The sequence below is a fragment of the Gorilla gorilla genome, chromosome 18, assembly GCF_029281585.2.
Source record: "Gorilla gorilla gorilla isolate KB3781 chromosome 18, NHGRI_mGorGor1-v2.1_pri, whole genome shotgun sequence".
Lineage (NCBI taxonomy): Eukaryota > Metazoa > Chordata > Mammalia > Primates > Hominidae > Gorilla > Gorilla gorilla.
In genome coordinates this window covers 98,862,014-98,877,528 of record NC_073242.2, presented here as the reverse complement: position 1 = coordinate 98,877,528, position 15,515 = coordinate 98,862,014, and the positions used below count along the sequence as shown (strand labels likewise).

The 15,515-nt window shown below is 37.8% G+C and overlaps 1 protein-coding gene across 10 annotated transcripts in view; it reads right to left on the bottom strand.

The window, feature by feature from the left end:
• NFAT5 (nuclear factor of activated T cells 5) overlaps positions 1-15,515 on the bottom strand; it is a 141,115-nt gene that overhangs the window by 58,909 nt on the left and 66,691 nt on the right. For 3 of the 10 annotated variants that reach the window (XM_055366293.2, XM_063699686.1, XM_063699687.1), the window contains exon 1: positions 648-13,924. The exons of the other annotated variants lie outside the window; for them this stretch is intronic. The gene's annotated coding sequence lies outside the window, so the exon portion shown is untranslated. Of the gene's footprint in view, positions 1-647; positions 13,925-15,515 lie in introns of those variants that run through there. 10 annotated transcript variants of the gene reach the window in all.

Here is a 15,515-nt window from a genome sequence, read left to right as displayed (position 1 = left end):
ATACACCCAGAATTCTTCATTACTGTCAAGGCTAAAAAGCACAGTAATTAATATTAGTCATCAAGAATATGATCTATATAATGCCACATGGAAAGATTTTTCCCAACTACCGTAAGTGAAGGAGCCTAAAGAAATTAGATGATACCAGTTCCATTTTCCAGTATGTATCCTTCTCAAATGCAGTAGCTGAAATTGGAAAATTCAGTCACTTTAAACTGCATTCCAATTTAAAGGAAAACTTATCAATTTTGTATCATGCATTAATGCAATGTTTTCTTAGTAAATAAATATTTTTAAAAGTTTGTAAAAACTACGAAATCTATGTGCTCATGTCAGTGACAGTTTAGGAGCTGATTTGTAGCCACTTTGAGTTTAAATATAATTTTTTTCCTTGTCTTTTGAAAAATACTACAGAATTCATTTTAGAAAAAATAGAAAAGGTATTACATCTAACATTCCTCCATCTGTTCCAACTATTGGCAAAAACAAAACTAATTTTTTGTGTACTTATGAGCCTATGTTCTTCATTTTCAGAGAAATACAAGTATGCAGCATACAAGTATGCAGCATGCAATATTTGCAGTGGAACACACAAAACATGAATGCTGTGAACTTATATTTCTATAAAGCAACTTTCTCCCACTCACCCTTTTTAAATCTAAGGATCATGCACATGAGAATGCAGAGTATGAACATCTCAGGGATCCCTGTTCATGACAGATGGAAAGTACAGGTGAAAAGCAATCATGAACCCAAAAGCAAGTTATATGGTATTATGAATTTAATATGCACGATATAACCTTGTCTTGTTCTCTGAGGTAAAAAATTTTATCTTGCAAATCTTATCAAATATCAAAACCGTAATGATTATAAAACCCAACTGATTTAACAGTCAGACATAAGTGTGTGTTCTAGGGTAAGTATGCCAAACTGTGATATCATATCCTACATAAATTTAAATATTCTATACATTTTCCATGGACAGCTAACACACGATTGTGTGTGCACAACTGCAGGATTGATCCTGGGCATACTTATTAAAGAAAAAGTTAGCACAAAACTATGACACTGAAAATATTAACTCTGTCAGAAGAGAACAGTAACCATCTTTTAATAGAAAAATATTACTTTTTAAAGTCTACCTCAATTGCAAAGATTCTACTCATTTTAAGACAAATGAAATAATTTTTTTAAACTGTAAAATTCTTTTTTTTTTTTTGAGGCAGGGTCTCGCTCTGTTGCCCAGGCTACAGTGCAGTGGCACGATCATGGCTCACTGCAGCCTTGATCTCCTGGGCTCAAGCAATCCTCCTGCCTCAGCTTCCCAAGTAACTGAGACTACAGGCACACAACACCATGCCTGGCTACTTTTTAAATTATTTGTAGAGGCAAAGTTTTGTCATGCTGCCCAGGCTGGTCTCAAATTCTTGGGCTCAAGCAATCCTCCAGCTTTGGCCTCCCAAAGTACTGGGATTATAAGCGTGAGACACCACACCCAGCCTAAAATTCTTTATCATGGTACTACTGATACTCTGATGATGATAATGATGTATAAAATCTTTCATATCAAAACATTACATTCTGGTTAGCAAGAGATCTGAGTGCATTAATTAATAATGCCATGTGAGGTAGTAAAATGGAGGGTAAGAACTGTGAGCAACTTGAAAGCACTGACAATATCTTTCTCATCTTAGATCCTCCCAACACCTATCACAGTGCCCACATTGTAATAAAATTCAAATTATTAAACTGATTTATGGGAAGCCAAAAATTTGATATGTATTTGGAGTTACATTAAAGATCAGCTGGCAAATAAATGTAGGTTGAAGAATAAAAGAATTTTTATTCTTTTATATTCAAATATAATTCAAAGTACTTAGAATATATATTACTACAATACCATTATTTGATACAGGGAAAATACTAACAGTCTAGAGGTAATGATTTGCTATCTCTACCGAGAGTACTCTAGTAATTTTATTTCCTTAAATTATAAATAAGCCAAATTACCTACTTATATATCCATAAATTTACCATGAAAAAAATCCTTAATATCCTATTAAAATATAAATACATAAAATAATGATATCAGAACATTTTAAATTTCTAATGCTAATTAGTCATTTCCAAGCATTCCCAGAAAAGTGCTAACAAATCCTCCTGGGAATACCACTGTATCACTAAATAAAATATCAAAAAACAGCTTGATATTCTATAGAACCAAAGTGTGAATGCAGTTCTGACCCATCTATATATTCTTTTTTTTTTTTTTTTTTTTGAGAGGGACTCTCGCTCTGTCGCCCAGGCTGGAGTGCAGTGGCGCGATCTCAGCTCACTGGAACCTCTGCCTCCCAGGTTTCAAATGATTCTCCCGCCTTAGCCTCCTGAGTAGCTGGGATTACAGGTGCCCACCACCACGCCCAGCTAATTTCTGTATTTTAGTAGAGATGGGATTTCATCATGTTGGCCAGGGTGGTCTCGAACTCCTGACTTCAAGTGATCCACCCACCTCGGCCTCCTGACGTGCTGAGATTACAGGCGTGAGCCATGGTGCATGGCCATGTGAATAAATTTTATTGATTTTTTTCTCTTATGAAGGAATTATCTTTGAACCTATAGTCTAACTTATATAGAATACTTTTTTTTTCCTTTTTCTTTTCTTTTCTTTTTTTTGAGACACAGTCTTGCTCTGTTGCCAAGGCTAGAGTACAGTGGCACGATCTTGGCTCATGGCAACCTCCGCCTCCCGGGTTCAAACGATTCTCCTGCCTCAGCCTCCCGAGTAGCTGGGACTACAGGCGCCGCCACCACGTCTGGCTAATTTTTGTATTTTTAGTAGAGACGGAGTTTCACCATATTGGCCAGGCTGGTCTTGAACTCCTAACCTTGTGTTCTGCCCGCCTCAGCCTCCCAAAGTGCTGGGATTACAGGTATGAGCCACTGTGCCTGGGCTAGAATAATTTTATTTTTTCTAAAGCATTTTCTGTGACCACAGAAAGCACAACAAACTAAAGGAAAAATTAATAGACCATTCTATAATTTACTCATAGAAATTTATAATGTCAGATTATTTTAAATAGAATAATTTTAAAATTTAAAAGAGGCAGGTAAGTGTCATATGTAAAGTATCCTGTATTTAAGTCTATTTGCCACTATTAACAGTAGCCAGTTATCAGACCAAATGCCAGTAACGATGGTGAACTTGAATTGTACATACAGCTTCTTTTAAGAATTGATGGAAACTATAAATACTCAAAAACAGTTGAGATTCAAAGACTGGCAGATATTAAATAATGTCTACATGGAATATGAATATCCCAGAATCTGTAATTTAATAAAAGATGAAACAGGATTTTATTTATTTTCTTTACTTTCTTTTTTGTTTTCTTTGTTGAGACAGTCTTGCTCTGTTGCCCAGGCTGGAGTGTAGGGGCACGATCACAACCCACTGCAGCCTCGACCTCCTGGGCTCAAGCGATCATCCCACCTCAGCCTCCTGAATAGCTAGGACTACAGGTATGTGCCACCATACCTGGCTAATTTTTGTATTTTTTTGTAGAGATAGGGTTTCACCATGTTGCCCAGGCTGGTTTTGAACTCCTAGGCTCAAGGGATTCTCCCACCTCAGCCTCCCAAAGTGCTAGGATTACAGGCATGAGGCACCGTGCCCAGACTGAAATAAGATTTTAAATGATACCATTTATAGAAACCCATGTAGATTTTATATACTCCTTGCTTAAACTGTATTTTAAACTTAAGAACTATCAGCTCTAGATTTGTCAACTAGAAATTATTTTAACTACCATAATATATTAGTGCTTAAAATATCATAAAAAAGATATACTTTATATGGAACTAAAAACTTTTAATAGAAAGCTTTGAAATTAGAAATATTTGCTGAAGTCCTCAAAAGAAAGAAATACCTTTCACTGCTTTAAAATATATGACAGAAATGATATTTAACTTCCAAGCTTCCAAGATTAAAATTTGATCCCTAACATCTGAATATGTACATATTTTATAATTTTTCAACATCTGTGCAAAATTGAGTTTTCTAAAAAAGCCAGTTTAAAAAAAGCCATAAAATTTTGCAAGTGTGCTAAGTGAACAAATAGTGGAACAAAGAAGGAATAAATTATTGACTATTCAAAAAATAATCACTAAAAAAAGATATTTGGAAACAATTTCCCTTTTTTTTGAGATGGAGTCTCACTCTGTTGCCCAGGCTGGAATGCAGTGGGGCACAATCTTGGCTCACTGCAACCTCTGCCTCCCAGGTAAAAGCAATTCTCCTGCCTCAGCCTCCTGAGTAGCTGGGACTACAGGTGCCCACCACCATGCCTGGCTAATTTTTGTATTTTTAGTAGAGACGGGGTTTCACCATATTGGCCAAGCTGGTCTCAAACTCCTGACCTTGTGTTCTGCCCACTTTGGCCTCTCAAAGTGCTGGGATTACAGGTGTGAGCCACCACGCCCGGCCTTTTTTTTTTTTCTTTTGAGATGGAGTTTCGCTCCTGTTGCCCCCACTGGAGTGCAATGGCACGATTTTGGCTCACTGCAACCTCTACCTCCCAGAGTCAAGCGATTCTTCTGCCTCAGCCACCCAAGTAGCTGGGATTACAGGCATGCATCACCATGCCCGGCTAATTCTGTATTTTTAGTAGAGACAGGGTTTCACCATGTTGGTCAGGCTGGTCTCGAACTCCTGACCTCAGCTGATCCGCCCGCCTCAGCCTCCCATAGTGCTGGGATTACAGGCGTGAACCACTGTGCCTGGCCAGAAACTATTTCTGATCTAAAACACATAATGTTCAACCTTCGTTATTTCTTCTTAAGCATTATATTTTTCTTACTGTTAACAATCACCAACTCTGAAGTTCTCATCTGATAAAAGTCACCAGATACAAGGACATATTTTCAGATTAAAGAAGAAAGATATTCAGAGAAAAAAACTGTAAGGCCAACACTCATGTTGCCAAGAGATTGAAATATCTAGAACACACAAAGTGGCTGCAAACCTGCTTTGTCGACACCTTACATGCCAACCTTCATTTTCTACTTTTCTTCTTTTTCTTATAATATTAATGCAAAGTTTAAAACTTTACAAAAAGTTTTAGTTTCAATCAGTATCAATCCACTATTTAGAAACAAACAAACAAAAAGTAAGAAAGGAAGAAAGAAAGGAAGAGAGAAAGAAAGAAGGACTTATGAAGAAGTCTGAAAACGAGACCGACCTATACCCTGGGTGAGATTGGATGGGTTAAGTGTCTCTGGCACTATTTGTCTTCACTATTGACAGACACTGTCACACAACCCACCACACGATGCCTGTCTCTGAATGGCGAAGCTAGAATGCAAGTTAAGTGTATTAATAGAAAAAACAACTAGCATCCCAGCATATAAAATAAGCATTCCAGATTATTAAAAAAACAAAAATTGTAGGGCTGATCATTTACATGATTAAAACAGTTTCCATCTCCCATTTGTACTTTTCCCACCCAACATATGTTTACATGTTAAAATAAGCAATGTTTTAAAATGAACTTCAAAAAATTTAATTAACCTCTGAATGCATGTGGGGAAATTTCTTAGACAAAATTTTTGTGAACTCTTATTCACCAATTTGTTCTGTTTATAGATGCTCTCTAATCCATAAGCCAGAATTCTCTCTTTCAGGTGTTTTTCAGGCTGTTCCCTTACCCAAACTCTTTTGAAGCGTGGAAGAAGATATGTTCTGAGTGATGCACTTACACTGTAAAAATACCTATATTTTAGCAGCAAAATAACCTTTCCATTTTTCAGACCACACTGACTCCTACATACTTCTTTATACTCCCCTTAAAAAAGATACCAATTTATACTTTTAATGATACATGCTACTTTGTATAATATGTTTGATCCTAGAGGCTCTATTTTTTTTTTTTAAATAATGAGCACTACTGCTGAAGCTGAAGGGTTTGTTTCTGATTTATTGCAGACATCTTTTTCTTCTCCAGTTCATCAAATTGCCATTCAGGGTTCTAATGTTATAAAACAATTACTCTCCAGTTTTTAATCTGAATTCTCCTTAAATAATTATTTCTACCTTATCAGAGTACCATTAATACACTCATATAATATTTACTAAAGAGTGCTCCCTGAAAAATAAAATGCTTATCCTGAGACTTAGAGCAATGTTTTAAATGTATTTTTTGTTCTATCCAAACAAAATTTTTTTCTATTCAAACAAAAATTCAACCCAAAGGATCTAAGCACAGTGTATAAAACATGTACTATATACACATTAAATACTTTGATTTTTAAGTCCATGTAAAATTCTTTCCTAATGGAAGAAAAATATGTTTTCCATCATCCAATGATTTAAGTACCACTGGATACCATCACTTGTCAATACTGAATGAAGAGACTAATACCCAGATGTAATCTTCTATCTCCAATAATTTAAACACAAAAGGGAATAATTATACTAGCTGACAGCTACATTTATTACACTGCCAAATATACCAGGAAGTATAGGCTAAAAAGAGAGAGAGACAGAGACGAACACTGTACTACTGAAAGATAATGTCACTTTAAGATAAAAACAGAGTATCACTAAACTTCAAAATTAGAGAAAAAAACAGTTCCAAGGGATGTTATCTGAAGGACACTTCAATACGCTACAATAAATTTTAAATATTTTAGATTAAAAAATAAAGGCATTCCTGCCAATTCTACTTCAATGTTTTTACTTTTTTTTTTTTTTGAGACCGAGTCTCTCTCTGTTGCCCAAACTGGAGTGCAATGGTGCAATCTCAGCTCACTGCAATCTCTGCCTCCCGGGTTCAAGTGATTCTCCTGCCTCAGCCTCCCGAGTCGCTGGGATTACAGGCGCCCACCACCACCTCTGGCTAATTTTTTGTATTTTTTAGTAGAGATGGGGTTTCACCATGTTGGCCAGGCTGGTCTTGAACTCCTGACCTCAGGTGATCCATGCACCACAACCTTCCAAAGTGCTGGGATTACAGGCGTGAGCCACCGTGCCCAGCTCTACGTTTGTTTTTTTTAAGATATGATTAAACAATAATAAAAAATCATTTACAGCATCATTGAAAACTTCTGATTTAATCAATCAGGTTTTAGACCTGGGTCTGGAGTAAAGTGTACATTAGATCCAACTGTAGACAAAATAAACTGCCTAGACAAAAAACCAGAAGTCATAAATTGCTCTACCAGAAGTTTTTTTGTTTTTTGTTTTTGTTGTTGCTTGTTTGTTTTTGAGACAGAGTCTCACTCTGTCACCCAGGCTGGAGTGCAATGGCGTGATCTCGGCTCGCTGCAACCTCCGCCTCCCGGGTTCAAATGATTATCCTGCCTCGGCCTCCCGAGTAGCTGGGATTATAGGTGCCTGCCACCATGCCCAGATAATTTTTGTATTTTTAGTAGAGCCAGGGTTTCATCATGTTGGCCAGACTGGTCTCAAACTCTTGACCTTGTGATCCGCCAGCCTCAGCCTCCCAAAATGCTGGGATTACAGGCGTGAGCCACCGTGCCCAGCCTCTACCAGAAGTTTTGATCATTAACCATGCAACTTAAATCACTTCATTAAAAAAATACTATTAAGAACTCTTAAACAGCAGACTTTATAGAATTAGTCCTTCAGAAACTGTCAGTCTTCCCTATGATTTCATCATCCTCTATCAATGTTCCTTTTATATACAAAGGTTCTGATATGGTTTAGCTATGTCCCCACCCAAATCTCAACTTGAATTTTATCTCCCAGAATTCCATGTGTCGCAGGAGGGACCCAGGAGGTGGTATTTGAGTCATGGCGGCTGGTCTTTCCTGTGCTATTCTTCTGACAGATAATAAGTCTCACAAGATCTGATGAGTTTATCAGGGGTTTCCACTTTTGCCTCTTCCTCATTTTCTCTTGCTGCCACCATGTAAGAAGTGCCTTTTGCCTCCCCCCGTGATTCTGAGGCCTCCCCAGCCATGTGGAACTGTAAGTCCAAATGAACATTTTTTCTTCCCAATCTGGGGTATGTCTTTATCAGCAGCATGAAAATGGACTAACACAGTAAACTGGTACCAGGAGTGGGGTGTTGCTGAAAAAATACCAGAAAATGTAGAAGTGACTTTGGAACTGGGTAACAGGCAGAGTTTGGAACAGTTTGGAGGGCTCAGAAGAAGACAGGAAAATGTGGGAAAGTATGGAACTTCCTGGAGACTTGTTGAGTGGCTTTGCCCAAAATGCTGATAGTGATATGGACAATAAGGTCCAGGCCGAGGTAGTCTCTGATGGAGATAAAGAACTTGTTGGAAACTGGAGTAAAGGTGACTCTTGTTATGTTTTAGCAAAGAGATCGGCATTTTACCCCTGCCCTAGAGATCTGTGGGACTTTGAACTTGAGAGAGATGATTTAGGGTATCTAGTGGAAGATATTTCTAAGCAGCAAAGTATTCATTAGGTGACTTGGGTTCTGTTAAAGGCATTCAGTTTTATAAAGGAAGCAGAGCATACAAGTATGGAAAATGTGCAGCCTGACTATGCGATAGAAAAGAAAAACCCATTTTCTACGGAGAAATTCAAGCTGGCTGCAGAAAACTGCATAAGTAGCAAGAAGCCTAATGTTAATAATCCCCAAGACCATGAGGAAAATGTCTCCAGGCCATGTCAAAGACCTTTGTGGCAGTCCCTCCCATCATAGGCCCAGAGGCCCAGGAGGAAAAAGCGGTTTTGTGTGCTGGGCCCAGGGTCCCCATGCTATGTGTGGCCTAGGGACTTGGTGCCCTGTGTCCCAGATGCTCCAGCCATAGCTGAAAGGGGCCAATGTACACAGCTCAAGCTGTGGCATCAGAGGGTGGAAGCCCCAACCCTTGGCAGCTTCCATGTGGTGTTGAGCCTGTGCGTGCACAGAAGTCAAGAATTGAGATTTGGGAACCTCCGCCTAGATTTCAGAGGATGTATGGAAACCCCTGGATGCCCTGGCAAAAGTTTTCTGCAGGGGTGGGGCCCTCATGGAGAACCTCTGCTATGGCAAAGCAGAAGGAAAATGTGGGGTTGGAGACCCCACACAGAGTCCCTACTGGGGTACTATGTAATGGAGCTGTGAGGAGAGGGCCAATGTCTTCCAGACCCCAGAATGGTAGATCCACTGACAACCTGCATCATGCACCTAGAAAAGCTGCAGCCACTCAATGCCAGCCCATGAAAGCAGCTGGAAGGGAGGCTATACTCTACAAAGCCACAGATGCAGAGCTGCCCAAGACCATGGGAACCCACCTCTTGCATCAGCGTGACCTGGTTATGAGACCTGGAGTCAAAGGAGATCATTTTGGAGCTTTAAAATTTGACTGTCCCACTGGATTTCGGACTTGCGTGGGCCCTGTAACCCCTTTGTTTTGGCCAATTTCTCCCATTTGGAACAGCTGTATTTACCCAATACCTGTACTCCCATTGTATCTAGGAAGTAATCAGCTTGCTTTTTATTTTACAGGCTCATAGGCAAAAGGAGCTTGCCTTGTCTCAGATGAGACTTTGGACTGTAGACTTTTGGGTTAATGCTGAAATGAGTTAGTGAGTTTGGGGGACTGTTGGGAAGGCATGACTGGGTTTGAAATGTGAGGACATGAGATTTGGAGGGGCCAGGGGCAGAATGATGGGGTTTGGCTGTGTCCCCACCCAAATCTCAACTTGAATTGTATCTCCCAGAATTCCCATGTGTTGTGAATCATGGGGGTTGGTCTTTCCCGTGCTATTCTTGTGATAGTTAATATGTCTCACGAGATCTGATGGGTTTATCAGGGGTTTCTGCTTTTGCTTCTTCCTCATTTTCTCTTGCTGCCGCCATGTAAGAAGTGCCTTTTGCCTCCTGCCATGATTCTGAGGCCTCCCTAGCCATGTGGAACTGTAAGTCCAATTAAACCTTTTTTTCTTTCTAGTCTCGGGTATGTCTTTATCAGCAGTGTGAAAACAGACTAATGCAGGTTCCCACTGAGAGAGTGTCAACATGACAGAATAACAAAGTCAGAAAGTATATCCCATGGCCCACATATATATACATCTTGACTGGTGTGCGAAACTTCAAAATAAGACCAAAAATAGACTGGGTGAGAATGCAAAGAAAAAAAGTCAAAATAAAGTTCAAAACTAATTTTTATAAAGAGAACCTATTTTTTAAAACCTTACTAATGGCCGGGCATGGTGGCTCACGCCTGTAATACCAGCACTTTGGGAGGCTGAGGTGGGCGGATCACCTGAGGTCCGGAGTTCAAGACCAGCCTGGCCAACGTGGTGAAACCCTGTCTCTACTAAAAATACAAAAATTAGCCAGGCATGGTGGCAGGTGCCTGTAATCCCAGCTACTTGGGAGGCTGAGGCAGGAGAATCGCTTGAACCCAGGAGGTGGAGGTTTCAGTGAGCCGAGATAGCACCACTGTACTCCAGCCTGGATGACAAAAGTGAGACTCTGTCTCAAAAAAAAAAAAACAAAAAAAAAACAAAAAAAACTTTACTAACAAAGGAGGTTAGAAACACATGGGGAAGGAGGTCAATGTTTATTCAATAATTACTACTTGTCAGAAAATGTTCGGTTATTTTACATATTTATCTTCATAAGAACCTTAAGAAGAAGTTGGTATTATTGTCTAACTACAAGGGTAATATTATTAGAAATTTATTTAACTTTCCCAAGAGTCCATCTATATAGGAGATATGATATGATAGCAATTAGATTCAAATTCAGTCTTTATGACTCCAAAGCCCACATTAATCTCATCTGTGAGAAAAATAAACAAATAAATAAAACTATGTATATGTTGTGTGTGTGTTTGTAAGTAAGTTTGATCTAGAGAATGGCTGTATAGACCTGGTACTTTGAGGTGCTCTCTCATTCATTTTCTGATTTAATTTAGTTGATGATAATACCCTGTAATTATATGGGAAGAATAAATTCTACCTGAGTGGGCTAAATAAATACTGCCAGTACACACATACTTGATACATATATGCAATGATGGATGAAAAGTGAATATAACCTTACTTATGCCAAATATAAATCCATCAAGTATCTAATATATCCCATATATTTGTTAGTTTTTAAGAGTACAGTTTATCGGACACTTTTACTCATATAGTCATTTGCACCCAGTGATTTTAAAATTATGAAATATTTAAAACACTCATGTAGCTTCCACTCATATTCAAAAAATGCTACCATTTTACTATGTATGTTTTGTTTTGTTTTTTTTTTTTTGTGAGTCGGAATCTCACTATCGCCAGGCTGGAGTGCAGTGGCATGATCTCGGCTCACTGTAACCTCTGCCTCCCAGGTTCAAGTGATTCTCCTGTCTCAGCCTCCTGAGGAGCTGGGGATTACAGGCACCCGCCACCACACCCAGCTAATTTTTGTATTTTTAGTAGAGATGGGGTTTCACCATGATGGCTAGGCTGCTCTCAAACTCCTGACCTCAAGTGATCTGCCCGCCTCGGCCCCCCAAAGTGCTGGGATTACAAACATGAGCCACTATGCCTGGCCCATGTATGATTTTTTTAATTTTATTTTTTTAATTAACAAATAATAATCATACATATTCATGGGGTAGATAATGTTCTGATACACATAATGTACAGAAATCAAATCAAGGTAATTAACATATCCATTATCTAAATATTTATCATTTCTTTGTGTTAGGAATGTTCAATATCTTCCTTCCAGCTATCTGAAACTATATAGTATTGTTAACTACAGTCATCCTACAGTGGTATATAACACTAGAACTTATTTCTTCTATCTAGCTGAAATTTTGTATCCTTCAACAAATTTCTCCCTATCCCTTCCTTCCTCCTACCCTTCCCAGCCTCTATTATCTATCCTCTGTCTTACTTTTTACTTCTATGAGACCAACATTTTTTAGCTTTCACATATGAGTGAGAACATGCAGTGTTTAACTTTCTGTTCCTGGCTTATTTCACTTAATGTCCTCCAGTTCCATCCACATTGCCATAAATGACAAGATTACATTCGTTTTTATGGCTGAATTCCAGAGGAAAAAATATCACAGAAACAGGTGAAGTTCCTTTCTTATAAAACAATTAGTTATAAACACTTTTTTGCTTATATTTTCAATCTTGTTGGTGATATAAAAAAGTCCACTTCTATGCATTAATTTCTTAGGCAAAATTGTACAGAATGCATAAAAACAGTAACTGTATCTATTTTCTATAAGTATTTAGCTTATGAATGAGAATCTGTGAACAGTTTCAAAATGCTGTTCTGTTGACTCAAGTAATATAAAAATATGCTTACTTATTAGAAACTGAATAAATCACAATATTTATAAAAGTGTTATTAAGAGGACAATAAAAAGAGAAATATTAAAGGAACAAAGCAATAATAGGCCAAGTTTGCTTTTTGGCAATGTCAATTTGTAACTGTCAAACAATTAGCAGTTGTTTCTGAATTAATGGCTATAGGCCCAAGTTTGCTCTCTAATAATGCAGACTTCAGCATAAATCCATACATACATACCATCCATATGTATAAGTGTATGTATTTAGATTTACTATGTAATTTCAGTATAATAAGATAGAAGGAGGAGTAGAGATTTTTAAATCTGCTTGCAACATGTTTGTAACTAGGATCTGACTTCCTTCTAGAAATGGTCCAGTTTTCTTGGAAAAAAGGGAATGGCCATAAAGAATAACCAAGATCAACTCACAACATTTTAGCTCACAGCATCTATAGGTGAATTACCTTTCTTGTTAGTGGGTTTCTGGTTTAATTTCATGAAGAGTATACTACATTAGGTGGCAAAAATTCTGAAATATGTTAACCCAGGAAAGCAATTAAAGGCAAATTTCTTCCTCAAATTTAGTCAACTCAAGAAAATCCTCATTATATAACTGTAAATACTTTCTAACATAAGTAAATTAAGTTATAATAAATTCAATGGGATAAAAAATTTTGTTGCTAGAAATCACTTTTATTAAATTATTATTATTATAGAAATCAAATTCCCATTTGAAGATCCTGACACTTGCAGAGAAGAGGTATGGCTTTTCAACTCAATATTCTATACATTGCCCAGTTAAGGATCTTGTGTTCCCCTAATCGAAGTGATAGCACACAATGCCAAATTCCCTCAAGCACAATGATAAGGAGTAAGAACTAGGTAAAGGAAAAAAGAGAGATACTTTATGGCTAGAAGGATTGTGATATGATGACATGCAAATTATCTAACACAATTCTTGTCACATAGTAGGATAGTAGGAACTTAAAAGTGATAATATATTTTCATTTTTTAAAAGCTGTCTCCTACAGGAGGAGTAACATATTTTCTTCACCTCAGTTTTTGTACAGTGTATTATTATAGATGGTTTAGAAATTTCTGTGATTTTAATTCAGGTGTTTAGGAGATATGAAATGAATTAAAATATAGCACTTATTTGATTATAGGACATTAATTTGCATCTCTAGTGCCCTCTCTTATAGTATAAATAGCACTCAATGAAATTTTGTAGAAAATACTTGTTACATACTTGAGATTTATTAAGTGACATGGCATAGAACTCAAAGCACTATATATCAAAGCTCTTCCAAAAGAAAAATTTATTATATGGATCACTTCACATCAAGTTATGAACTTAAAAACCGACAGTGGTCCAACAAGTGGAGATATTCAACCAAGATTTCCACTGTACACACTTTATGACTGTGTATTATCTCTATACATGTTAAAAACTGCTATGAAGTTAGCCGGGTGTGGTGGCGCGCACCTGTAGTCCCAGTTACTTGGGAGGCTGAGGCACGAGAATCGCTGGAACCCGGGAGGTGGAGGTTGCAGTAAGCCAAGATCACGCCACTGCACTCCAGCCTGGCAAAAGAGCAAGACTCCATCTCAAAAAACAAAAACAAAAACAAAAGCACAACTGCTATGAAGTATTAGTGTACTGTTACTTCTAAAAAGAGTATTAATATATAATTACTGAAACCAAAATATGAATATTATGAAACTATGCAAAAAAGAGTTATTAATGCATTATTAAGATTCTCTGGCTGAATTATAAAACCTATAGTTTAATTCATTTTTTTTTTGTTTTGTTTTGTTTCTTTGAGATGGAGTCTCACTCTATCGCCCAGGCTGGAGTGCAGTGGCGTGATCTTGGCTCACTGCAACCTCTGCCACCCGAGTTCAAGCAATTCTCCTGCTTCAGCCTCCCAATTAGCTGGGATTACAGGAGCCTGCCACCATGCCCAGCTAATTTTTGTATTTTTAGTAGAGACGGGGTTTCACCATCTTGGCCAGGCTGGTCTTGAACTCCTGACCTCATGATCCACCCACCTCGGCCTCCCAAAGTGCTGGGATTACAGGCATGAGCCAGTGTACCCGGCCTAGTTTAATTCATTGTTTAGTTCAAGAATTTGAATTAAAAATTTTAAAGAAACTTGAAACAGTCCACTTAGAAAAATATATTTTGAAATAAACTAATAAACACAATGTTATATTCCCAAATGAAGCCAAACAAATCAAGTCTAGAATAGAACAAGAAAGTAATTTGATTTCTTAAAATGAAGACTAAAGTTTATTGTTTACTTCCATGAAAGACTTTCTATTTTAAATAAAGTAAATTTAATGATTAAAACTGTAAGCACATAGATTAAAAATAATATTTGAATATACAGCATGTGAATTATGTCTCAATAAAGCTGTTATTAAAAAAAACCCCAAACCTGCCATACATCTTTTCAAAAGCCCCAAATTCTGATATAACTCATTTAGTTCTCCTAATACCTATGTTTTAATTCTGTATAACTATACTATAGGATTATCCAAAAAATAAACAAAAGAATCTTTCCACGATTTGTACTTCTTCTTAATAAACTTCTTATTTTGCCAAAAAGTGTCATCAATTCATTTGGATAACTTTTATGTTTTAGGAACATGGCCTCTCTTTTAATTACTGAGAACTTACAAAATGGTTCAGAAAGTTTATATTTTTAAAGCTTTTATTCATTGATATATTGAACATCTAAGGCTTAACTATCTTTCCACTGGGACAAAAACAGAATTCTTAAAAATGAGGAGGAGGGCCCAGTGTGGTGGCTCACACCTGGAATTCCAGTGCTTTGGGAGGCCAAGGTAGGAGAACTGCTTGAGGCCAGGGGTTTGAGACCAGCCTGGGCAACACAGCAAGACAACTCTACAAAAAATTAAAAAAACAATCCAGGGCCGAGCATAGTGGTTCACACCTGTAATCCCAGCACTTTAGGAGACCAAGCATCGAGGATCACCTGAGCCCAGGAGTTCGTTCGAGACCATCCCTGGAGAAGCAGCACAGTGAGACCCTGTCTCTACAAAAAACACAAAAATCAGCCAGGTCCATCACCTGAGGTCAGGAGTTTGAGATCAGCCTGGCCAACACAATGAAACCCCGTCTCTACTAAAAATACAAAAATGTGCTGGGCATGGTGGCATGCACCTGCAATCCCAGCTACTCAGGAGGCTGAGGCAGGAGAACTGCTTGAACCTGG